The 27,231-nt window shown below is 41.8% G+C and overlaps 1 long non-coding RNA gene across 4 annotated transcripts in view; it reads left to right on the top strand.

The window, feature by feature from the left end:
- Positions 1-8,263: 8,263 nt before the first annotated feature.
- LOC117095422 overlaps positions 8,264-27,231 on the top strand; it is a 41,286-nt gene continuing 22,318 nt past the window's right edge. For 2 of the 4 annotated variants that reach the window (XR_004441974.1, XR_004441973.1), the window contains exon 1: positions 11,358-11,488. This is a non-coding gene — a long non-coding RNA (uncharacterized LOC117095422). Of the gene's footprint in view, positions 8,483-11,357; positions 11,489-27,231 lie in introns of those variants that run through there. The other 2 variants (XR_004441976.1, XR_004441975.1) reach the window with 2 other exon arrangements.

Genomic DNA, 27,231 nt, shown 5'->3' with positions numbered 1-27,231 from the left:
AAACCTTGAATATCTATTCCCTAAGATTGAGCAGAAATTAAGCTTTTTTCTCTGTTCTGTAATTGAAGGATACTGTGTATCATTGCATCTGACTCTCACAACAGTGTGACTTTTCTTCAAAAACCAGTGGAGCAGGACTGGTTTGTGGTTATTTCACACAAATAAAGAATCCGAGAGTCATAATGGAACACTAGCTAAAGCCTAAATAAGACTAGACAAAAAAAAAAACAACAACAACAACACTAATAAGATGCTGGAGTGTTTCTCTCCATCTTGTTATCTCTTGCTCTCTCTTAGTATTTCTCTTTGTCTCTCCATCTTTGTCTCTGTCTCTCCGTCTTTCTATCTCTATTTTTCCTTCTGTTTATAGAAGGAAGAGAGGTTTCTATTAATAGGTATCACATGGTCACTGTCTCCCATCACCTTTTCATTTCACTAAAAACATTTCTCCTGCCTGGGCAAAATTGTTCAGAACAGCATTTACCACTGTTCTTTAATTTACCTAATGAAAGACAAAATTACTATTTATGTGCAGTTTATGTAAATTTTTTCAGTCCTTAAGCACGAAATTATAAAATGGTATGACCCTTCCATTAAAAAGGCTGAGTAGTTCTAGCCTGCACAGAGCCAAGATGGTCAGAGGTCCCTTCTTTCAGTCTTGAACAGACTTGCAAAGGGTTGATCCTAAGCCACACTTTCTAAAAGGCCATTGGTAAGGCCTAGGATGAAGCAATGCTGAAAAACCATGTCTTATGAGCAGGGGAATCTGTAGCCTGGAAAAGAAATGACTGAAGTGGGAATGTAGTGGTTGTCTTGTCCTAATGAGAGGCAAGGCCAGCTGGACTTCGTGTGTCAAGTTGGGACTTGGAGAACTTTTCTCTAGCTAGCTAGAGGTTTGTAAAATGCACCTAGCAGTGCTCTGTAAAAATGCACCAATCGGCGCTCTGTAGCTAGCTAGAGGTTTGTAAAATGCACCAATCAGTGCTCTGTAAAAATGCACCAATCGGCGCTCTGTAGCTAGCTAGAGGTTTGTAAAATGCACCAATCAGTGCTCTGTAAAAACCCACCAATCACTGCTCTATAAAAACGCACCAATCAGTGCTCTGTAGTTAGCATGAAGTCTGTAAAATGGACCAATCAGTACCCTGTAAAATGGACCAATCAGCACACTGTAAAATAGACCAATCAGCACTCTGTAAAATGGACCAATCAGCAAAACATAGGCAAGGACAAACAAAAGAATACAAGCTGGCCACCCCAGCTAGCAGCAACAACCCGCTTAAGTCCCCTTCCACGCTGTGGATGGCTCTTCACAATAAATCTTGCTGCTGCCCACTTTTAGGTCCATGCCACCTTTAAAAGCTGTAACGCTCACCAGGAAGGTCCGTGACTTCATTCTTCAAGTCAGTCAGACCACAAACCCACTGGAAGAAAGCAACTCCAGACACACTAAGACATTTAAAATGCTATTAGGTTGTGAAGGGGCAGATTTTGTTCAGAACTAGGCCTGACCTCTAGGAGTTTTCGTCAGGGAGAGCTGAGCTTATTAAAAGGAGGAGAAACTTTTCCATCAGAGTACTAAGTAAGGTAGTGAGCCCTCTGTTAGTTGCAGTATTCAAGCAAAGACCAAATACTCACCTGTGAAAATGTTGTGGGTGAGATTCGGCTGGGTTACACTGTGTACCTGAATCTTGGGTGAGGTTTCCCCGAGAATTAGCACTCACGAGAGCAGGAATTTTCCTGTATTTGAGTTTTTACACCAGAAATACAATGAATCTCGGTTTGGGGAAGACATGTAAACTTGAAAATACTTTAAGTGATGCTACAGTGAATGCATTGTAGATTCAAATAATAGAATCAGTAAAAGATGAGGTAAAGGAACTCTATAAAATTTTAGTGGTGGTTTCTCTGTGTCTGACCTCATAATTCAAAATATTGGTGTTGTTATAAATAAATAATTTTAATATGCAAAATAGCAATACAGTAAGAGATTACAGCAACGGTTCTTATCTAGGGGTGATTTTGCCTCATCACCAGTGGACGTTTGGAAACTTTTGGAGACACTTTTTATTGTCATGACTGAGGGAGTGCTCCTGGCATCCACTGGGTGGAGGCCACAGATGCTGCTGAACATCTTACAATGCACAGGACAGCCCCCACAACAAAGAATTATCCAGTCCAAATGTAGTGCTGCATTGAGAAGCCTTGCTCTGTGGAGATCATGAATGTAACTATGAGAGTAATAAAAATTGCTTCAACCACATCACATGGATTCAGAAAATGCTATACTTCAAATAACCGTGAAGGGAGTGAAGATGATGTGTTTTGAAGGGATGTATTTTGAAGGGCTGTGTTTTGTGTTGTGTGACTCGAAATACAGCTCTGGTGACAGCAGGCATTCTGTTGTCAGCAGTGTGTATGAAGAGTTTCAAGAAAGCTGTTTCATAAGACGTGAAGGAGAAAAAGCCACATTTCTAAATCAATATGTTACTGTATACAATAAGTGACATTAAATGTTTATATATAACTAATTTAATGAAATAAATCATATAGCTATTTAGCAATTCTATCTAGTTTAAAAGTTGATATATGGAAGTGAGTCAGACACAGGTTTTTTAATTTTCTCATTGGGAAAATGGCTGCATGCCTTACATTCAGGCTAGCCTTGAATTTGGACATGTACAGAAAATCAAATTTCAGAGTCCTATATTCTGTGTTGGTTATGGCATAATTTTTTTGGTTATGATATAATATTACTTCAATCTTATGAGCCTGGAAACAACTTCCAAAGGCAATCAAGTCTTTCCTGCTTTCATTTGCTTTAAAAAGATTACATACTGTAAAACTCAGCACATTGTATGAATTTTGAGAAGTGGATAGTCATGTAACCACCACCACAATCGAGATGCAAAATACTACTACCAATCCCGCAAACTCCCTCATGCTGTCCCTTTGTAATCAACCTCTTTCCTCTGGGTTCCCATTTTTTATATTTATTCTTACACATTTTACAAGTAAAATGTTCATTTTCAAAATAAACTTTTCTGCGGAGACCCAGCATCTAAATAAGACCCATGCAGAGCTTCTTCGGACAAAGCAAGGCATTAAGGCTCAAATCTACCTGCCCTGCTCCCCTCTGGCCCCAACTAGGGTCTTGGGTATTTTTCTGGGAGACTGATGCTCTGCATAATAATCAACATCACTAATTAAATTCCTCCATTGATCCAAAGTTTGGTGAGTCCATAATTACAGTGTGACAGGCTAGTAGCTGGGGAGGTAGGAAGGAACTAGATAGACAGACAGGGTCCCTGTCTTTAACAAGCTTAGAGTCTAGTACAGAGACATTCACCCAAAATGCTTGCAAATACAATGTAAAATGGAAAATTTGCTCAGTGTCAAAAAGGAAAATTACATGGTGCTTTGAGGGGAAGTGTCAGTTAAGCTTAGGCAAGAATGGCGACCTCTCTGATAGAATTGCCCCTGGTCGTCATTCATGTTCTGGGTAGAGGGAAGCTTCAGGAGGGCCCCCAGGTGGAAAGTGCTTAGAGAGCCATGAGAAAAGCTATGTGGTGGACAAGCAAGGAGTTCCTAGAGAATTAGGCAGGAGTCAGGCTGAACAGGGCTTTGTTGTGTCATAAAAAATAAATTGAAAATAAAAAATGGACTTTATCTTAAGGTTTAGAGTCACTGAAGGGTTTTAAGTAGGGGAGCGACATGATTGGATCTCTCTCTCTGTCTCTCTCACTGGTTGCTCCATGCAGAATGGATTGGAGTGCGGCTGGGCAAAGAGGGAGGTGGTGGGAACAGTGAAAAGGCCATTGCAGCAGCACAGTCAGGTGATGACAGTGGCTGGGCTAAGTAGGTGAAGCTGAAAATGAAGGCAAATCTGTGTGGGAGGTAAGATGAATGATGGCTTGAACTGGGCTGATGAGAGTGTTTGGGAGCTTGACCAAATTTCTGGCTCAAGTGGTTGCATTTACTAAGGTGCAGCCCTCTTGACAAGGATCAGGGTGTATAAGGAGAACCAAGAGTCCACCTCTGGACAAGTTAGATTGTGGTGCATGGGAGACCTCCAGAAAGAAACGCTGATGAGGCAGATGGAGATCAAGGACTGGCCTTTCGGAGTTGGCCTCCCAGTGATCAGTTACTTATTCTTTAGAAACGCCCATCTTGCCCTCATGCCTGGATTAGGTATTGGGGTAAAAATATAGCTGTGATGTGACTATTGTCCTGGAACCACTGGAAAAGGAAATAGGATACATTTGGATTAGTGCTGTAAAAGAAATACGAGAGATCAGGGGACACAATTTTTTTTTTTTTTGCCTAAGGGAGTCAGGAAAGTTACATTTCTATCTTTGCTAGATGGAGGGTTTCCTAGATGGAAAGTGGGAAGTGTACCATTCTAAGGAGAGAAAGCAGTATATGCAAAGTTTGCAAGGAATGAAAATGAATGGTCCATGCAGGAAATTTCAAGTAGTTTAGTGGAGGAAGGTGGTGGAGTCTGTGTATAATGGGAGGTGGTTGGAAATTAGGATTTCTGGGGTTTTAGTGTTGAACTTACACAACCTGCAAGGGAGAAGCCAGGAAGGGCTGCAAGGAGGGGAGAGACAACAGACATCATATCTGTGGCCGTAGACTGCAGCGTGGACTGGAGTAGGAGAGACTGGAGTAGGAGAGACTGGAGTAGGATGCATGGAAGGATGTTGCAGTTGCCCAGATGAATGAGTGTGTGTGTAGGGGTGGGGAGTCGTCTCAAGGCTGTGGCAATAATTGGAGAGAAAAAGATAATTTAGGGATTTAGGAGGCAGAATCTACTGGTCTTGGTGAAAGAAGAGATGAAAGGAACATAATATTATGTTTTTTCTATTTTGAACAAACAAGTGGAAGTGATGCTGTTAACAACAACTGCAGGCTCCAGATGAGAAGGAGTTTTGTGGTGAAGTAATAAATCCTGTGCTGTGCATGTTTGTGAGTTTTTGACGGGCCCCCACGGACCTTCAGTTGGCAATCAGGATGCTGTGAGCCTGTCCACTGACCGACTTGCTGGCACATTGTCACTGACCTAGCCATACTGAATTGCTTTCCAGTGATTTGCTTATGTTTCTCTTCAGATTGTGAATATTCTTGAAGAAAGAAATTGTATCATATTTTCCCTTTCCCTCCAGTGGATATGTCGTACCTCAGTGTGTTAGAGATTTTTTACTTCAAACTACAATAAGACACAAATTTTACATCATGCACAGACATCCATCTAAAACATACCTAAAACAAAAGCTTTATAAAATGCTTGCCCACAGCATCTGCAGTGCACTTTTATCTCTCCTTTCCTCTCCTCTTCTCATTTCTCTCTTCATTTTCGATTTGAATTTTATTTTAAGAAGTTACCCCTTCCTATATTTTGTTTGGGACTAGTGAGCGGACTCTGGAGTGAGTCAGCCACTGACATACATCACAGGGTGTAGGAACAATCTTGGAATCCAAGTGAGACAGACTTAGGTTTTGAATTCTACTCTGTCACTGACTAGCCATATGGTCTTGGGCACATCATTTAGCTTCTCTGAGCTTCAACTTTCTCGCCTATAAAATGGAGATAAACCCCTGACTCATAGTAAAGATCAAATCAGAAAGCAAATGCACATAAATGAACCTAGTTGCATCAGTTTGTTTTGCTGCTCTAACAAGTCACCATAAAATTAGTGGTTTAAAACAACACACATTTATTATCTTACATTTCTGGAGGTCAGAAGTCCAAAATAGGCCTTAGTTGGCTAAAATCCAGTTGTCAGCAGAGCTGCATTCCTTCTGGAGGTTCCATGAGAGAATCTGTTTCCTTGCCTTTTATGGCCGTCAGCTGCCACCTGTCTGTATTCATTAACTGATGACCTCTTTCTCCAACTTGAAAGCCAGGAGTGTAAAATCTTCAAATCTGTCTCAGGCTCTGGCCTTCTACCTCCTTCTTCCACATTTAAAGGGCCCTGTGTACACTGGTCTCATCCAGATAATCCAGGACAATCTTTTTGTTTAAGGTCAGCGAATTATCAACCTTATTTCCACTTGAAACATGAATTACCCCTTGCCATTTAACATAACATATTCACAGCCTCTGGGATTAGGATGTGGACACCTTTGGCAGGCTGTTATTCTGTTCACCAGCATAGCACAATGAGTAGAACCTCACATATGTTCAGTAAAGACTTGATGACATTGGAGTTCCCTTTTAACTCTAGGACTCCATGAAAAAAAAAAAAAATACCAGTGCAACACACACACACAATTTAACCCATAAGTGCATTTTCAATCTTAACAACAAGATTCCCATTTTACCTTCGGGAAACTGCTATTGTCACTGGTAACTTGAGTTCTTTCCTTACTTTCTATTAGTTGCAAAGAAAGAACACCCAGTTGGGAACAGAGTAAGTAGGTTTTATTCCTGACCAGGAATGAAGAAGGTGAGCTCTAACTACACCTTCTACCAAACAACAGACAGCATAAGGTCTTTAAGGACTGGGTATGGGGTGGGAGAGGAATGTTAGTATGTGCAGGGCGGGACTCCAGACATACAGACTCAATTCATGAACACATATCCTCACACAACCCAGGTAAAATGGCAGAGATTTTCTTTTTGGGAGGAAATGTTGGGATTATAATGATATGTTAAGAATCTAAAGGCATCTGGGGAGCCCTCTGTTCCATTGTGTGCCAGTTTGGAGGTCTTATCTCCCTCTGGAATTTGGTCAGAGGTCACGAAACTCTGGTGCTGTGTCCGGAATTGGTGGGTTACCGGTCTCGCTGACTTCAAAAATGAAGCCGCAGACCCTCGCAGTGAGTGTTACAGTTCTTAAAGATGGTCTGTCCAGAGTTTGTTCCTTCAGATGTGTCCAGAATTTCTTCCTTCTGGTGGGTTCGTGGTCTCACCGACTTCAGGAGTGAAGCTGCACACCTTTGCGGTGGGTGTTACAGGTCTTAAAGACAGTGAATCTGGAGTTTTTACTTCTGGTGGATTGGTGGTCTTGCTGGCCTCAGCAGTGAAGCTGCAGATCTTCAGTAAGTATTACAGTTCATAAAGGTGGTGCATCTGGAGTTGCTCATCCCTTCAGGTGGGCTTGTGGTCTTGCTGGCTTCAAGAGTGAAGTTGCAGGCCGGGCACGGTGGCTCAAGCCTGTAATCCCAGCACTTTGGGAGGCCCAGACGGGTGGATCACGAGGTCAGGAAATCAAGACCATCCTGGCAAACCCGGTGAAACCCCTTCTCTACTAAAAAATACAAAAAGCTAGCCGGGTGAGGTGGCGGGTGCCTGTAGTCCCAGCTACTCTATAGGTTGAGGCAGGAGAATGGCGTAAACCCGGGAGGCGGAGCTTGCAGTGAGCTGAGATCTGGCCACTGCACTCCAGCTCAGGGAACAGAGCAACACTCCTTCTCAAAAAAAAAAAAAAAAAAAAAAAAAAAAAGAGTGAAGTTGCAGACCTTTGTGGTGACTGTTACACCTCATAAAGGCTGTGTGGACCAAAGAATGAGCAGCAGCAAGATTCATGGCAAACAGCAAAAGAACAAAACTTCCACAGGGTGAAAGTGGACCCAAGCAGGTTTGCTGCTGGATTGGGTGACCTACTTTTATTCCCTTATCTGGCCCCACCCACATCCTGCGGATCGGTCCATTTTACAGAGAGCTGATTGGCCCGTTTTACAGAGAGTTGATTGGTCCGTTTTGACAGAGTGCTGATTGGTGCGTTTACAAACCTTTAGCTAGACACAGAGTGCTGATTGGTGGGTTTACAATCCTTTAGCTGGACACAAAGTGCTGATTGGTGCATTTACAACCCTGTAGCTAGACAGAAAAATCCTCCAAGTCCCCACCAGTCCCAGAAGCCCAGCTGGCTTGACCTCTCACTGGCACTTCCTGAGGACTTTGTGGCACCTAGGCCAGGCACTCTGGCAACCCAGAGGGAGCTTGTCCCAGACAACCAAGAGAAAAGAGGGGAAGCGAGAAAGAGAGACCCGCCATCGTGGCCAATGACCCTGGAAGAGGGAAGGGCGGTCCAGGCAGGGGACCCGGCCTCTGATCAAGCCCAGCAGGTGCAGGCCTGTGGCGCCCAGTGTGGGGACCCTCCGATCAGCGCCGACTGGGAACCCGCTTGAGCCCGCCAGCACCCCACGCAGCCCCTGGCTCCTGCCAGCACCTCTCCCTCCACACCTCCCCGCCAGCAGAGGGAGCCGGCTCAGGCCTCCGCCAGCCACAGAGAGGGGCCCCACAGCGCAGCGGCGGGCGGAAGGGCACCGTGAGCGGCGCCAGAGCGGACGCCGAGGCCGAGGAGGCGCCCAGAGCGAGCGAGGGCTGCTAGCAGGTTGTCACCGCTCAGTGCCATCCCTGGCCGCCTGGTAGCAGCTATAATGAATAAAGGACTAAAGAAAAACCGTAAGAAAAAGAACCTTCCCAGTTATTTCATCGTAGCTGCGCTGGAAACAATATTTGAAACTGAGTACAGTAAGTCCTCACTAATATCATAGATAGGTTCATGGAAACTGTGACTTTAAGAGAAGCTACATATAATAGGTCCTGGAGTAAAGTCCTTTAGCTCCAAGTCATTTCCTTGAAGGTTCTTTTACAAGGTTGATGAAAAAAAGGTTTTTTTTTTTTTTTTTTAAATACATTGCTTTACTTAAACAGAAGTTTAAAATAGTCTTGAACTCAGGCATTACCATCGAAACATCTTTCTAAATGCTTTGCTTCAACTGTGAATTTGCGTACCTTTTCAATGCCAGTGCTTAAGTTAACAATAAGTGTGTTGACCAGGCCAGCCCTCAGGCCATTCTTACTGAGTTCTCCTAGAGGCTTTACTCTCAAACTGATCATTTATCAATACTTCCACTTCCCGTAAGAGAGAAAGGAAAGGAGTGAGCAGAGAGAGAGAGAGAGGTGGGGCCAGAGAGGAGAATCAACAAGAGGAAACACACGTTCAAACGTGTACTGTACGCAGTACGTGGTCAATACATATTTTGTGAATGAATAGTAAAAAAATCAATATTAAAAAAAGAGCAAGTCATATTTTTGAAAATGACAAAAAGCAGGTGCTTTTTCTGGGGATTGTGTCTTGAGAAAAGGAAGTGGAGTTATAATAAGACCAAGTCTCAGTAAATGCTAGCATTATGATTATTTTACATTTTTAAAAATTATACTTTAAGTTCTAGGGTACATGTGCACAGCGTGCAGGTTTGTTACATGTGTATACATGTGCCATGTTGGTGTGCTGCGCCCATTAACTCGTCATTTACATTAGGTATATCTCCAAATGCTATCCCTCCCCCTACCCCCTCCCCACAATAGGACCCGGTGTGTGATGCTCCCCTTCCTGTGTCCAAGTGATCTCAGTGTTCAATTACCACCTACGAGTGAGAACATGCAGTATTTGGTTTTCTGTTCTTGTGATAGTTTGCTGAGAATGATGGTTTCCAGCTGCATTCATGTCCCTACAAAGGACACGAACTCATCCTTTTTTATGGCTGCATAGTATTCCATGGTGTGTATGTGCCACATTTTCTTAATCCAGTCTGTCACTGATGGACATTTGGGTTGATTCCAAGTCTTTGCTATTGTGAATAGTGCCGCAATAAACATATGTGTGCATGTGTCTTTCTAGCAGCATGACTTATAATCCTTTGGGTTTTAAAGTGTTTCTCCTAGACTTGACGTGGGAGCACGTACAAGGCTCTTGCTGTTTATACTGGAAAATCTGCCTCCCCTGCCGATGAGATTAAAGATCGAAATCCCTGTATGCTTTTAGCCAGCCTGAAGCCTGCAATCAAGGTAGCACCTAATTCCCTAGCACCTTGATTGCCAGAGATTTCAATGGAGGATCAACAGTAGCACAAAAGGTTTCTGGGAGGTCTTGAAGCAGCTTACGCAGCTGCAGCCGGGGCGGGGGAAAACAGGTAGAGGATGGGGAATTGGGAACCACAAGTTGAGTTTATCACAGCTCCTCCTTCTCTGAGGAGGTGAGATCAAGCAAGACCAAGCCCTTAACAGCTAGCAGAAAGGAGGTGAAGGACATCACATTCATTTCTATGTGGGGCCCTCATGGCATCAGGCTTGAGGAGTTTTGCAACCATATGAATGATGGATTGACTTTTTCAGACTCCATTTGTTCTTCGCCACTCATGAAGAATTGAAGTTTTCAATTTTTCAGACATTTTGCCTCTAGATGAATGATTGAATCATGTAGTTGTCAGCTGATGTCTGATAGCATATTGATTCAGGTTAGGGCTGTCTAGAATACGAGGTTGGTTGTTCTTCTGAAGCCATGAGGAGGGGCCTTGCTGAGCACATTTCTGTAACCCAGTGCCTACTCCAGAGCAGACCCTCGGTAAATTTTTGTTGAATTTAAGAGGTAATAGATTTAAATTGCTTCTGAACAGACTTTTGTACCCATTTTCTTGACTGCCGGCCAACGAATTCCATGGAAATGAACTCTACTGTTTTTGTGAGATAAGATTTCATAGTGGTAAAAAGCAAAACTCTGGAATTAGACCTATGATCAAATCTGCATTTGCACAGTTACTTACAGGCTATGTGACCTTGAACAATTACTGAAATTATCCGAGCCTCTGTTTACCCATCTGTAAAATGGAAATAATAACATTGCCAACTTATAGAATTCTTGTGAGCATTAGTTAAGCATCAGGGGAGACACTGATTCAGGTGGATCGTTTCCACTGCTTGGATGTAATGGATTGTTGTGTATCATTTTCATTTCCCTCTGGTGGTAGCACTTGCCAGCATGTGTTCTTCTTCAGGATGCTTGGACTTTTTTCCTGCAGGAACCAAGAGAAGATGATCCAGAGAGAGAAGCCTCCTGAGGTGTAGGGTTGGAGAGAGTCCAGCCCTACGGGAGCATTGTCTGCTGCCTGAAGGGGTTTCTATAAGTGTATCTTTCTTCACCCCAGGGTGAATTTTATTTCTTAGAGCAATACCTCTCAGGTCCTTTGGCTATGCTTATCAATTCCACCATCTCTGGAGAGAGGACTGTGATGGGGAGGCCTTGGGGTGAAGTTTTCAGGAGGAGGCTCTATGGGAGGCCTCAGAGGGTTGTCAGTAGAGCAGCCTGTGAGCCAGCCTGAAAGTGCGTGCAGCTGGCATGGAGTAGCTCTGCTCACCTCTTTCTCCAGCTCTCCCACATCCCCTCAGCCTTCCAGCAGCCCCTGCTCAGATCTTTCCCTCAGAAAGTCTCTCCTTCATAATGCTCTGTCCCTGCCACTGTGAACTCACACGTCTTTCTTAGCATTATGTGGTAATGGCTGGTTTATGACAGCACAGATAATAACATGTTTATCTTGATATCTTAGGCTACTAGTAGAATCCTGGCACATCATGGGAGCTCCTTGACTTTTTCTACCCTTCCAAAGTTAGGATGCTTTGGGCTGCAGGTTACAGAACCCTCGATGAACGCTAACTTTATTTCTGAAGATGTTCATCCACTTACAAAGCGGTTTAGAGGTAGGCAGTACCAGGTCTTTCGGTGGTTCAACAATTTTGGCTGGGACCCAGACACTTTATATCATGAGTATCCAATCCTTGGCTTCCCTGGGCCACACTGAAAGAAGAATTGTCTTGGGCCACACATAAAATACATGAACACTAACAATAGCTGGTGAGGTTAAAAAAAAAAAAATCACCAAACCTCATAATGTTTTAAGAAAGTTTGCAAATTGGTGTTAGGCCACATTCAAAGCTGTCTTGGGCCGTGAATTGGACACACTTGCTTTATATTCTTCTTCTCTGAAACCTTGTGCTGATGCTTCAGCCTCAGGTTAGTACCTCATGGGTATAAGATGGCTGGTCCAACTCCAGGGTCCTGTGTTCTCAAAAGAACTGCCACAGGAAGGGTGGTACCAAATCTCTCAAGCTCTCTCCTTAGAGAGATCGTATCTTTTTATTCTACACATGAAGGCCCCCTACGGACTTCCCCTTATGAATCATTGGCCAGAACTGTGTCCACCCCAAGACCAATCTAGGGCTAAGATAAGTGGATTTCCTATTGAGTTAGAATGATCATGACTCATACCTTGAAGGGTGGTCTTGGGTTATGCTTCGTTCCCTGTGATCAAGGAACCTCAGCCCATTAGCAGGGAGATGGAGAGGAATTGCCTGTGGGGCCAACAGTGAACATCTCCTACATGCTCCCCTTCCAAATCCTGCATGCCTCCTTCCTGGGGACTTAATCCATGACCCATGCCTGTAACCTTTGTTTTCTTCTAGAGATCAAAATCCCCACTAGACTAGTTGCTCTGAAGGGTTAAGAAATAACCCCGTCACATGTTCGTTTTTGCTATGTTTGTCTGTTCTGTCTCTCTCAGTACAGTATAAAATCTTTAGAGATAAAGACACCAGCCTGGGCAAATGGTGAAACTCTGTCTCTACCAAACAAATACAAAAATTAGCCAAGTATAGTAACACATACCCTGTTGTCTCAGCTAGTGGGGAGACTGAGTTAGGAGGATCGCTTAAGCCCGGGAGGCAGAGGTTGCCGTGAGCCGAGATAGCACTGCTGCACTCCAGCCTGGGTGACAGAGTGAGAGTCTGTCTCAAAAAAAAAAAAAGAAGATAAATACTATATTATATTTATTTTTGTCTCTAGTACCTAGCACAGATCTTGGCAGTTCAATAGGCTTGCTGAATGAAACAGTGACTGAAGTCCGAAATTTAGTGAGAAAGCCTTGTAGACTGGGGTAGGGATGAGGTTCCAGTTCAGTAAATAACTTACATGTGTAGCATAGAAGAATAATTTTCCTAAATGCAAGGCTAGTGTCACACTCATGTCTATCTCTCTTGCAATGAGAATGCTGGGCCACTGCACAGGAGTACTGACTACATATTTATGACATTGAATTGGATGTCCTCAGGAGAGGAGGATAGACAAGTGGCCCCCAGCTTGCCACTGAGGTCCACCTGCCCGGGGACTCACCAGCTTTGGAGAGGTCATCAGATTGCTTGATGTGTCATTCACACTACTGTACATGGTTCTTTTTTGGTTTGTTTTGTCTTTTCTTTTACACTACTAAATTCTTAAGCACTCCAGTATCTCTGGAGCCATAGGAAATGGTTATTTCCTAGGATGGGGAAATCCTTTGAAAAAGGCTTATCTTTGCCTCATAGGCTGCAAGTGGTTCAGCACTGACCCTCTCTTTGAGCTTGTTTTCTCGTTCTCTAAATTGTTACTTGCTGTTGAGGATGCCTCATCTCTTGCACATTCAAAAATACACAATTTATTTTTAATCCAATTCAAGGATTAAAATCCAATCCAAAATGCAATTTTAATTAATTCAATTTCCTATAGCTTATGTACTTTCTTTTTTTTTTTTTTTTTTTTGAGGCGGAGTCTCGCTCTGTCGCCCGGACTGGAGTGCAGTGGCCGGATCTCAGCTCACTGCAAGCCCCGCCTCCCGGGTTTACGCCATTCTCCTGCCTCAGCCTCCCGAGTAGCTGGGACTACAGGCGCCCGCCACCTCGCCCGGCTAGTTTTTGTATTTTTTGTAGAGACGGGGTTTCACTGTGTTAGCCAGGATGGTCTCGATCTCCTGACCTCGTGATCCGCCCGTCTCGGCCTCCCAAAGTGCTGGGATTACAGGCTTGAGCCACTGCGCCCGGCCGAGCTTATGTACTTTCAAACAAGTCATTGATACCAACTTTCCAGAGAATGAGGAAGGCTGGAGTCATGCTATGACACATTTACTTGTTATACAGTGTCAATATCCTAAAAATTGCATGAACCATTGATGTTTATGGGTAGAATATCTCAAGGTTTACACATTCTAGTTGTACAGGAAGTAGGAGTCTAATTAACAGACCTCACAGAGGTCAAGATGGAGGTGAGGACAGCAGGCAAGGAGGAAACAGTCATGGGTCAGTGCACTTTTTCATCCATTTCCCCTGCCATCCCCTTTAGGTTTTTTCATTGGCCACAGATGGATAAGACTGAGGGTGTAACTGGGGCTCGAATCTATGGAAGGCATGGCTCTTCTGAGCACACGTGACATTGAAATAATTAATTTGATGAAAGTGCAAGAAATGCACTATTACCTTGAGCCTACTCATACCTCTACATCTCTACAGTCCAGAGAAGAGCATTAATTCTGATAATTAATGATCCCTTGACTTGATTATTATAGCTTTCTGAATTATGTCAGGTGCTGAAAGAACATATTTATGTGGTAAGTGTATTTTGTTTGAGATGGACAAAAAATGAACGATGTGTAAGAGTACTATTTTGAAACATATATCTAGCTTTTATATTTATTTATTTTTCAATTAATTAATTATATTTTTGAGATAGAGTCTTGCGCTGTTGCCCAGGCTAGGGTGCAGTGGCGCCATCTCGACTCACTGCAACCTCTGCCTCCTGGGTTCAAGAGATTCTCTCGCCTCAGCCTCCCGAATAGCTGGGATTACAGAAGCATGCCACCACACCAGGCTAATTTTTAAAATAGTTTTAGTAGAGACAGGGTTTCACCATGTTGGCCAGGCTGGTCTCAAACTCCTGACCTCAGGTAATCCACCTGTCTCGGCCTCCCAAAGTGCTGGGATTACGGGTATGAACCACCGTGCCTGGCCATGTCTAGCTTTTAAACATGACTCCCTCCCTAATGAGCTGACCTTGGCCAATGTTTGTAGTATCTGAGAGATTCAGGTTCTATTCCATAGTGAACTAGGGCATTACTACTTTTAGTTCTGGATTCTTGTGAGAGTCAGATTGGATCATGTATGTAAACAGTGTCTAGTACCTAGTAGGTACTCACCAAATGTTAGTTCTGCTCGTTGTATCTTGCAATATTTTAGAGTGTTAACACAGATATAATGGGATGTTTTATGTGGGACCCTTTTTGTCTCTTTTTTGGCTGAGGCCCAATAAATTAGATTCCAGCAACCCCCATATAACAAAGTGAGATGTTCTGATGTTGAAGAACTTGCCAAGAAGATTAAATATCTTTTTCGGTCCATAATCCTCTTTTCCATACTGGGGAGTATAGTTGAGATGCCAATGCTCAGCAATATCTCCTGAGCTTTCTTATGTTTCCTGGTCTCCTTGCAGAACTAGGGTCACATGGTCTGGCTAGTGGTCTGTGTATGGATGGGACATCTGTCACTTCAAAGTGCAAAAGAATGGATGTGGCTTCCCCAAGTCTTGATTGCATTAACACCAAAAGAAATCTATTCCCTAGCCTTGGTGGTTGTGGCTGAGCCATAAAACTGAAGTTGTCTGGATCACGGGGTCACCTGATAGAGCAGCAGCCCTCATAAGACATCCAGATTCTCAGCGGGCTTTGCCTAAAAGTGGAACAAAATTTTGCTAGGCTGCCAACATTTTGGGAGTTAATTTGTGATTGCAACTTAATGTGACTGTATAAAGGAGAAACTGCAAAGTTGGGAGAGGATTTCTTAGAGGAAGTGGTCAAAATGCTGTAGCACGTTCTTCCCTTTGACCCTACGGGGAAGGGGAGGTGAGTGCTTCTCTTTCACCTCTGCCCAGTGAGAGGGCTTGAGTTGTTCATGTGGAGATGATGAGGAATAGAGACTATAGGATACAGAGCAGGAGATACTGTGGCCAGCTGGAGAGCTAGCTGATTTGTGAATAGGTTACCCTTCTAGAGTCTGCAGGACAAGGATGCATGAAACAAAGTTGGAGCTGAGTGGAGGAGAGGAGAGCTGACCTAGAGATGGCTTGGGGGAACTTGGCCCAAGGCCATGTGTAGGGGATTTGGAACCCAATGGGGCCGGTTATGTCCAGTGGACAGGGGCTGAGGAAGGAACCCAAAGCTGCCTGTTGCAGGAGGCAGTGCCTACCATTGGCCTCTGAAATGTGAAAGAAAGGGCCCCTGAGAGAGTTGGTTTCAAGTCTCTGCTACAGCTGGAGGAAATCCTTTCCTGCCCTTGAATTTTGGAGGTGGCAGACGCATCTTAAAAAAATTATTTATATACATTTACGGTACACAAGTGCAATTTTATTAAATGAATATATTGCATAATCGCGAAGTCTGGGCTTTTAGTGTGTCCGTCACTGGAATAACATACCTTTTGCCCTTTAAGTAATTTCTCATCCTTTCACATTGAAGGGAGGGGCAGACGAGCTAGGTGGGGAAGGGAGAAGGTGGCCTTGTCCCCTCTCCTGCATAAGGGAGCTATCCAGTTAAATGCAGTTGAGAGCTTTGACTCTTGCCGGGAACTGAACAGTTTTATTAAGAAAAAAGATTGGGAGTCTAAAGTAGAGAATTTTCATGTAATAAAATTGCGCTTGTACTTCCTAAATTTATACAAATACATAAAAAGTAGAGGGTTTTTAGAAGATACACGGTGACAAAAAATATAAAATCTTTTTTTTTTTTTTAAACATAAGAAAGAATTAGTCTCTTAAAGCAGGTTTGAGTTGAATGGGTATAGAGAGGAGGAAACTTTTTTTTCCTGAACTCCCCCTTGCAAATGTATGGTTTCATTCACAAGCATCATGTGATCATAATGTAATGATTGCATTAATACCAAAACACCCAAAACAGGAAACAGAACAGTAACCTGAAGTGTATGATAGTGATACGTCTTTTCTTGAACTACGTCACAGAATATGAAACTGAGTGTAACATATTTATTCTCTTAATTCATACAGAATAAGATACTGAGTCAGGCTTATGCACCGTCCATACGCATAAAACCGTCCTAAAAATCAATTAATCATAATGCGAAATTGCTTGATAGAGCTCAGAGAATTTGACAATAATTTTCCTAAATGTCTTTTATTGTCTGCAGCAGTAGAAACAGCAAAACCAGATATTTTACTTTGCAAACATGTTCCATGAAGAAACAGGTAATTACATTTTTATCAACTGCACTTCCTGCCTTTTAAAAATGGTTGTGTTTTATCCGCCTCTAAAATGTTTTGCCTTGTCTACTGTTCTGGGCAAGAGCAGCAAATAGTGCAGAGATAAGCTTAATAATTATGGGCACTGTAGGCTCTGGAAGGGTTTTATGGCTGGAGTCAATGGGAGGCATTATTATCTGAGGCCATCACACTGGGTTAAGTGTCTTTCGCGACAAATTTTCAGAGAATTTCAGTGTGTCTTTCTTCTCATCAGTGTAGCCTAGTGGGAGGTGGTGTTGGACAATGGGTAAACAGGGGCTTTGTAGATGATAGCCCCAATGCAAGCCTCTATTTTGCTTGATAACCATGCACTCTTGGGCAAGTCATGACCTACTTAAGCCTTGGGTTTCTTCTACATAACATTATTATTATTAACTACTGTAGGTTACTATAAGGATTAAATGTAATAATATGGATACAGCACTATCATGGTACCAGGTAAAGGACACCAAAAGACTAATAAAATAAACAGAATTATTTTAGAATAACGATATAATGGTACTAACCTGAATGACAGGATACAATGAATATTGTTAAAAGAATGAAATAAAAGCAATGAAATGAAAATTGGATAACTGTGTAAAAAGACAATGATAAAACAATGTAAAATTGATAGAATTATTATTACAACAAAATGAGCACATGTCACGACCCAAGACATACATTCTTCCTCATTAAAATTGTTTAGTAACTAGTATAGGCCTGATATGTTCTTTGACAACTCAGGAAATAGTTAATAATTATGTAAGTCATTTAGGACTATTTCTTTTAAAATAACATATGCAAAGCATTTGGCATACTGGAAGACTCACCAAATTTGTGTCTGTGTCATTTCTTTGTAGTATTCTTAGCTCAAGTCAGGAAATACCATTCTCCCAAGGCTTTGCACATGGTCTCCTCCCAATTGTATTGTTGGTGCTTGAACTGTATTTGAATTACCTTAAAAAGGAATGAGCACGCGTCTCTGAACATAAACTAATTGCTCCGTATGGACTTCTGTTTCTAGAAATATAGATAAACTTACAAATCTCTCTCTGTTGCATACAAAGATGAGAGGGGATTGTTCCTTGCAGAGGAGTTAGGTGTTTCTTTTAACCTAATGAAAAGACTGCAAAGTACTAGAAATAGCCAGCCTATAACTTATTCCCTACTGAACACATGGATCCTAGGTTTTTATCTGCGGCCATCACTTGCAGAATTGATCACTGTCTGTAGCTTTGAATCAGTGCCATTCAGCCCCCGGCTGAGGGCTCAAGTGTCCCCAGGGGCGCTGGTGCATATGGGGAGGATCTGGGGCCAGACAAAGCAAGAGGGATGCTTGTTTGCTTGTTTCTCTTTTTGTTGTTGTTGTTGTTGTTGTTATTGATTTTTTTCTCATTGGTTATTCTGCTAAAGCTGTCTGTGCTTTGCGTGAGGAGAGCTGAGGTGGCAGAAAGATGGAAAGCACAAACACCTATCAACACAGTGTGTGGGGCTCCATTGTGCTCAGGTTTTGCCCATCCAGGTGTTCTCTGGTTTACAGATTATTAGACACTTCTCTTTTCTCTGTCCTTTCCTAGCTGCGATGCCATCTGGCTTTTCCCTTTGGGTGTTATTTCTCAGACAGTGACAGTGATAAATAATAAACATAAACCATCCATTTTCCTCTGGCCAGAAGCTTTCTAAGGGCCATAAAGACATATGTGTGCACTTAACGTGGAGTCACCTCTCTCCTTGCTCATTTATTTGCTGCAGCTTTTATTCTACTTGCTCTGTGTTTATCTCCTTCATTAGTAGCCTCTCACAGATCATAAGAGTCATCTATTCTTCTTTTGGTTGTTTCCCCCCATTATAATGGTAACATGCCAATTTTAGAAATTTAACATTTCAGAAAATTGGAAAGTAAGAAAAATAAAACACTGCTGAAATCCCACACTGGGAAATACTAGCTATTTACATTTTGCTGTATTTCTCTCGACATACACACACACACACACACACACACACACATACACACACACACGCACACACAGTTGAAATCCTATTACCTATTTATTTTTATGTCTGGTTTTTTTTTTTTAACAACATTTATGAGCATTTTCTTGTATCAGAAAACATGTTTTTTAATAACTTTAATGACCAATAATATTCCATTGTATGGATATTTCCCATTGATTTAACCTTTCCCTTATTTTTGTGTCTAATTTTTTACTGTCATAGACAATGCCGCTGTAAGCATCTTTACCCATACCTCTTTGTTGATCCTGGAGAGACTGAGATGCATGGTGTTAAACTGCTCTCCAGTGGAGCTGTACCCATTTGCAGTTTCTTCCATGGTGTGCCAGAGTTCATCTCACTCCCTCTATCCCCAGGAAGTGTCATATTTTATTCCCTATCTTAGAAACTTAAGAAATGGCATTTTACTGTATTATAATATATATTTCCTTGACAATATAACCTGTATGGCCTGCTTTATGTACTCAGGGTACAAATGTGATTAACTTATTCTAATTTTCCCAAAGGGTTATTTAAACATTATTGCCAATATTTGCAGGAGGTTTAATATGTCCATCTTGAGACCTCCCAGCAACACCCGCATCTCAGCCTCATCTGACAAACCACAGAGTGGAATTGGTTCAACTTCCAAACATTGGAGAAGGAGATAACTGGAGTCTCAGCAGCATCTTCTGCCAGAGGTTGCCAAGGGGTGTCTCTGTTGTAGACTGTTCTTGTACAGTTCGGGTCCTTATCTGTAGACCTTACACTTGCTTCCCTATTGGTGCCAAGTTCATAGTGGTGCTAGTTTGGCTGGGTGTTGGGGAGGGGTGTGCTTATAGCATCACCCATGCTACCCTAGATACAACCTGTGAGCTTCAGGGTCTCCTGTTGTGCCTGGGTCATTAGACACCTTCTCCCTCTTGGTGAGGTCCCTTTGGTGCCTGGATATCCTTCCTCTTGACAAAGGGTCAGGAGCATCTGGTCCAGCCAAAGTGCCAGTTTTGAATCTGGGACCAGGGACAAGATGATGAGCACCAGAAAGTCCCTGGGCTGCAAATGCAAACTGATCCAGCCTTCCAGATCTGCCCACCAGAAAGAGGTCATGTTTGCTAAAGCACTGGGGGAGAGTATAGGTTCTCTGGGGTCTGACTGCCTCACTTTCTTTTATTTATTTATTTTTTAAATTTTATTTTAAGTTCAAGGGTACGTGTGCAGGTTTTGTTATACAGGTAAACTCATGTTGGGGTGGTTTGTCGTACAGATTCTTTCATCACCCAGGTATTAAGCCTAGTATCTGATAGTTATTTTTTCTCATCCTTGTCCTTCTCCCAGCCTCCATCCTGTAATAAGCCCCAGTGTGTGTTGTTCCCTTATATGTGTCCATGTGTTCTCACTTAGCTCCCACTTATAAGTGAGAACATGTGGTACTTGGTTTTCTGTTCCTGTGTCAGTTTACTTGGTTTTCTGTTCCTGTGTTAGTTTGCTAAGGATAATGACCTCCAGCTTCATTCATGTTCCTGCAAAGGACATTATCTCATTTTTTTATCTGCAGATTATTCTATGGTGTATATGTACCACATTTTCTTAATCCAGTCTATCATTGATGGGCATTTAGGTTGATTCCATGTCTTTGCTATTGTGAACAGTGCTGCAGTAAACATACATGTGTATGTATCTTTATGATAGAACCATTTATATTCCTTTGGGTGTATCCCCAGTAATGGGATTGCTGGGTTGAATGGTAGTTCTGTTTCTAGGTCCCTAAGGAATCACCACATTGTTTTCCACAATGGTTGAACTAATCTACAATCCCATCAAAAGTGTTATAAAGCATTCTTTTTTCTCTCCAACTCTCCAGCATCTGTTATTTTTAGACTTTTTAATACTAGTCATTCTGACTGGTTTGAGAAGGTACCTCATTGTAGTTTTGATTTACATTTCTCTAATGATCAGTGACGTTGAGCTTTTTCTTGTATGCTTGTTGGCTGCATGTATATCTTCTTTTGAAAAGTTTCTGTTCATGTACTTTGCCACTTTTTAAAGAAGTTTTTTTTTTTTTTCCTTGTAAATTTGTTTAAGTTTCTTATGGATGCTGGGTATTAGACCTTTGTCAGACACATAGTTTGCAAAAATTTTCTTTCATTCTGTAGGTTGTCTGTTTACTCTGTCGATAGTTTCTTTTGCTTTGCAGAAGCTCTTTAGTTTATTTAGATCCCATTTTTCGGTTTTTGCTTTTGTTGCATTTGCTTTGGGTGTCTTCGTCCTGAAATCTTTTTCCATTCCCATGTCCACAATGGTATTGCCTCTGTTGTCTTCCAGTGTTTTTAGAGTTTTGGGTTTTACATTTACTGACTGCCTGACTTTGAATCCTGGCATTACCATTTCCAAGATGGGTCATACTGTGCAATTTGCTTAATCTCGGTAAGCCTCAATTTCCTCATCTATAAAAGAAGGATTGTGTGAGTACCTTTCTTATAGGATTCTGGTGAGGATGAAATGAGATAAAATGTGAAGTATATTGTATAGTTCTTGGCAGAAAGATATTCAACAAGAGTTAGCTACAAAACTATTATGCTACACGAACCCCAAAAGTCCTATTACACTAAAATACTTTACTCCATTATGTGAAGAAACTGCTGGAAATTTATTTCTTGCTTAAAATTCTGTCTTGACTTTGTTGATTAGTAAGGTTAAACTTTTCCCCCCAACTTTATTTGCTATGTTTATTCGTTCTTTGGTGAATTGCTATTCAAGACCTCTCCCGTTTTCTGCTTTCTTTTTTTAATGACAGTCGTTGTTTTTAGATAATTGTATATTGACATGCATTAATAAGAAATAATATAATAAGAAATAATACAAAGAGAGTCCATGTAACATTTTCCTCAGTTTCATACATATATATATATACACACACGCATACATATATATGCATACACACACATCACATATGAGTGAATATATGTACATATATAAGTGAATATATATTCACTTATTTATTCTCTTTCTCCCTTCTTCGGATTGGAAAATTTCAATTGTTTTATCTTCAAGGTAATATTTCCCCTGCCCTCAACATTGTGCTGTTGGGTCCAACCACTGAGTTTTATTTAGGGTATTGTACTTTTCAGTTCTAAAATTTCCATTTGGTTCTTCTTTATGTCTTCTTTTTATTTGCTGAATCTTTCTATTTTTGTCCTTTGTTTCAAATGTCTTCTTAATTCACCTTAAGTATTATAGAATGACTGATATAATTATAACATTTATCTCTGTTGATGCCTATTTTTTTTTTTTTTTCTATTCAAGTTGAGATTTTTCTGGTTCTTTGTATATCTTGTGATGATTTTTTATTGAAACCTGGACATGTTTGGTATTACATGTTGAGACCTGGGATCTTATCTAGATCTTCTATTTTTGCTGTCATTTTGTATCATTGCTCCATTAGAGGAAGGGGCTGCACTACTCATTACTGCCAGGTACGAGTGGGAATCCTGGTTCCTCACTTGCTCACTGTTGGCACCCAAGGGGTCATTACTGCTGGCTGGGGTAGGAGTTCTGGCTTCCCACTAGGTCTTTGCTGATACTACCTTGCCTAGGAGAGGTAGTGGTGCCTTGTTACTGCTCCTGCAATGGCCTTTGCTGATGCCACGGGGGAAGGGTGCTCTCATCCTCCCTGGATAGTGGTAAAGGTCTTTATTGTCCACTAGGCCTCTGATACCAATCCATCTTGTGACTGCTGGCAGGTGACCTGTTACTGGGGGGGGGGGGGGGCGGTTCAAGCTTCCCACATGGTCTCCCCTCACACTATGAGAGTGGGGGACCTTGTTACTGCCCAACCAGGATGAAAGTCTGGGCTCCTTACTTTGCTTTCTCTGACATCATTCCAGTCTGGGGTAGTAGGGGCAGGCACCTTGTTAGTCAGAAGAGGGTGGAAGTCAAAGCTACCCATGAAGTCTTTGCTGGTGTAGATGGGGGTTGAGTGGAATAGAGCAAATTATTATCAATAAGTGATCTGTCTTGCTAGGTTTCCCCTTTCTTGGGGTCCTTTTGGGGTGATATTTTGTATATTTTGTTTTTGGCCTGCCCTCATCAGTATTTCCAGGTTGCTGGCTTCTTCAGCTCCAAGTCTGGGAGACTCAAGGCAAACAAAACAAAACAAAACAAAGCAAAACAAAACAAAAAAAACAAACCCAGGTCACTCAGCACCACATTGTGCCTTGGGTCCGAGGTTCCTACCCAATCTGCCTTCCTTCTTCTCTCCACCTTGCAGAGGCTTCTCATTTGTTTTATATTTAATGTCTAGAGTTTTTAGTTGCACTTAGTGGCAGGAATTGAGAAGCTTACATCTATTCCATCTTTCCAGGAGTGCAAGTATCTCACTACTTCCTTAAAAAAAAAAGATCTTTTTCTTTTATGCCTTTTCTAAGTAAATATTAAGGATATCAACCTCCTGACTGTCAGAACTATAAAATACAGATATTTTTCATTTGTGGTTATTTGTATGCTTTTCTAAGACCTAAGCTTCATTTTGTGGGGCCATTTAAAAAATCATTTTTGTGATAATGGTAAGGTACAAAGCATTGGCGTTTAGATCTTTGGGCAGGCTGAGGTATCCAGGGTCTGTCCTGTTGCCATAGATATATAAGTGATAATTAGTTCAGAAGAGTTCAGTTTCACTGGCAGATTTAAGATTTGCATGTTCATGTCCTTGAGTAGGAAGTGGGGCTTTCAGGGGACTGACCAAGAAACTGCTGTCAACACAAGGTTTGCTTTGGGTTCTCTCTGGGCTGGGAAAGTTCCTGTTAGTGATCCGGGATCCATGCTGGCTCTGCTGATGGATATCAGTGAGATCTTCAAGCCTTGGACACAGCTGCAGTGAATAACCTGCCCCCTTGGCTAAGCACTGGGAACCTGCTCTTTATGACTGAATGTTGCAAAGTTGAGACTCTCCTGGGACTCAGTGACCCTGGGTTTATACTTTATTTGGCATTTTCAGGTAGCTTCTGGGCTTTCTGATCCCCATAATGAGGGGTGGTCCTTGGGAAAATTGTGACCCTGGGGATATGATGTTGGATGATTCCATCTCTGTTCTTTCCCTTTATTTACTCATTTATTAAATCACCGATCCCATTGTTCATCAACTTATTAAATTACTACATTATTTTTGGGAGTCATGGAGGAAACATGAATGAAAAACATCGTTTTTTCTTACAGGATGATAGTGGCAGGGAAGACAACGATCATTACGTTCAGTGACACAATGGAGAGGAACACCCCACCATCCCAGAGTGCACAGTAGACAGGGACAGGCGGTCAAGGAGGCCTTCACTATGGAGGGGACACCTCAGCTGAGTCTTGCTGGGAAAAAGGAATTAGCTGAGTACAGAAGGAGCAGGAGAGTGGGGCTGACCACTGAGGCAGAGAGAACAGAGAAATGTGAGGTATCCTGAGAGGTGAGAGAAGAGAGGCCTCAGGGGATAGAATGGTTTAGATTGAGGGATTATAAATAGCCACCTGCCCTTGCCAGTAGTGAAAGTAACAGAGACATGCAAGCAAAACCTTCAACAGATTTCTTTTGTTTCAAATGGAACGTATCATAAAAAATTAGATATCCACTATAGTTAGTCATATCGTCAGGCTTCCCAGCTTAGATTTAAGCCTGAAAACAGGGGACAACCTTGTTTTTTGCAGGACAGTGGCACAATGTCCTAGAAATGTTATTCTGTCATGTGGAAGAAGAATGGACTGGACGTTTTGTCGTGGGTGTGGTCACTGGCCACTTCAGTGTTGGAAGAATTCAGTGTGTTCATTGTACTATGATATCAATGACTGTACATGAACCCACAGCAGTATTTTGTGTCTCTGTTGTAAATGACAATTAGGAGAATGTAAGACAGTCCCAGTTTTGGGGTAAACCCACAAGTCATACTACCTATGTGGACATATTGTGGAGGTTTAGAATCTGTCCGCCTTTCTTTCCCATAAGCCACAGATAACTGAGATTGGCTATCAGCAGATAAATTCTTTTCCACCCGTCTGTTTATGTAAATAACAGAAGGGCCTCTGGTGGGTTGTGAGGATTTTCCTGAATGAGAATATAGCTACTATTCAATGCTTTGGAAAAATGATAAAAGTTGCCGGTAAAAAGGGGAAATAAAGACTACTTCCCATTCATTATTTTCCTTTGGATCAGAAACCATTAAAGTATAAATCAAACCTTGAAACACTCAGTCAAACAGACATGGGAAAACACAGGACAAAGGGTGTTTGAGGTAGATGATGGGTAGGGGGGTGGGTATGATATTTGCTGTCCCCAAGAAACAATATTGCTTTCATCAAAGGGAAGAAAAAATAAGTTCTCTGGCTTTCTGTGTCCTGAGGCTGAGTTTAATTAAGGCAAGAAAGGGCAGAGAGAGCTGATAAATAAAACAAAACCTAGATCTGTAGGAAACTGCCCTAGAGAAGTTAGAGGAGTGCAGTGCTGGTAATTATCATTACATGAGGGATGAGATATGTCAAGGAGAGAGGATGTCATGTGGACAATATAATGAAGTGCCGTATGGGAGGGGATAGTAAAATCCAAACGCCTTTTATAATACCAGAACTAAGATGCAGGGAGCATGCTCAGACATTGGTTCTTTGCAGTTTGACAAAACAGATCTTAGATGTCTTCATCTTTATCAACTTAAGAGATGGAACCAGTGGGACCTGCAGGGTGACGTCCTTGGCCCCGTGCCACTTATGAAAGAGAAACACTGAGAGAGAAATTATATGCATAGTAAGGGTCATATTTCAAATGATCTCAGGGCAAAGGAGATATGGACAGAAGCATAAGAGGTAACAAGAATACCTGGAGCAAATGGAAAGCCACATTGTCAAATGTGGGATGGCAAACCCATGTTTGCCCCTTTTTGTCTGGGTGACTTTGGGCAGGTCATGACTTCTCTATTTATGAGTTAGTCAACATACAGGGCTAAACTACATCTACTTTATTTTAGGTGTTGTTACAAAGATTAGATAAATTAATATCTAAGGCACTTAAACAGCACCTGGCATACAGAAAACACAATATATAAAAATTTTAAATCTTTTGTGATGAGTTTTCTGCCTAAGCCACTAGGCTGTCTGGGGACCCAATTTGAAATAGTACAAAAATAAAAACAAAAGGCATTGGGTAACTCTGAGCCAACCTGTAGAAGGACCTAGAGTTAAGGCAGTGAGAAATAAACACCAGCACCCAATGGGCCATGGGAAGCAATAGGATCATAAAGGGGAGGCTAAGCCATGAGTCTATGAGGACTGGAGTCTATGAGCCATGAGGACTGGAGAAGACCTGGAATCCAAGCTGGCTTGGATCAAGCTGAGGGCATGTGCAAGCTCTTAATAGGCAGGAATTTATGTCACTTTTGCTCATTCTTAAAAGCGCATGCCCAGAACCATGCCTGGTACATAGTAGATACTCTCTAAGTATTGAGTAAATGGCTGAAGTGTCAAGTGGGCTGTGCACCTGTTGGCTTGGTATAAAGGAACAGGATCAGGATGGACAGTTGTTAGACGTAAGCAGCCTTAAAGGTCCAGAGAACTCCTAAACAGTCTAGGTTTTCTGCAGTGTCCATAAGCAGAAAATCCTGAAACTGGGATAGCAGAAGAAACCCAAAGTAAGATTAAAGCAATAGAAAAATGATACTTCTAAAGAAATGAAGAACAACTTGGATGCTCAGAATTATGGAACTAGAATAAGGAGGGCTGAGGAACATCAATTAATGTATTTTTTTCTCTCTCTTCCTCCCTCTTTATGGTTGACACTCTGTCTTTAATCTACCGGTCTTCTCTGTCATAATAAAGTAGTTGCCTTCACACTTTTTTTTTTTTTTTTTTTACATTATAGGGTTAGGGAATAATGTGCAGGTTTGTTATATGGGTATATTGCATAATGGTGGGGTTTGGGTTTCTACTGAACCCATCACTCCAAATAGTGAACACAGTAACCAATAGGTCATTTTCAACCCTTGCTATCCTTTCTCCTTCCTGCCCCTGTGCTTGGAGTCCCCAGTGTCTACTGTTCCCATCTTTATGTCCATGTGTACCCACTGCTTAGTTCTTACTTGTGAGAACATGCAGTATTTGATTTTTTGTTTCTGTGTTATTTCACTTAGGATTATGGCCTTCTGCTGCATAAGTGTTGCTGCAAAGAATTGATTTCATTCATTTTTCTGGCTGCATAGTATAACATTGCCTCCTAATTTTAATCTCCCTATGGACAGAGTAGAAACACAATCAAGTGAGTTTAGTGTATAACTAAGAGATTCCAGTTAGCCTTAAAGAAGGATTTCTTATTAAAAAAGAATTCTCAGTCCTAAAA

Source organism: Trachypithecus francoisi, unplaced genomic scaffold (genome assembly GCF_009764315.1).
Source record: "Trachypithecus francoisi isolate TF-2019V2 unplaced genomic scaffold, Tfra_2.0 Lachesis_group13, whole genome shotgun sequence".
NCBI classification, from domain to species: Eukaryota; Metazoa; Chordata; class Mammalia; order Primates; family Cercopithecidae; genus Trachypithecus; species Trachypithecus francoisi.
The sequence above is the reverse complement of the archived record's forward strand: the minus strand, read 5'-3'. Positions and strand labels throughout refer to the sequence as shown.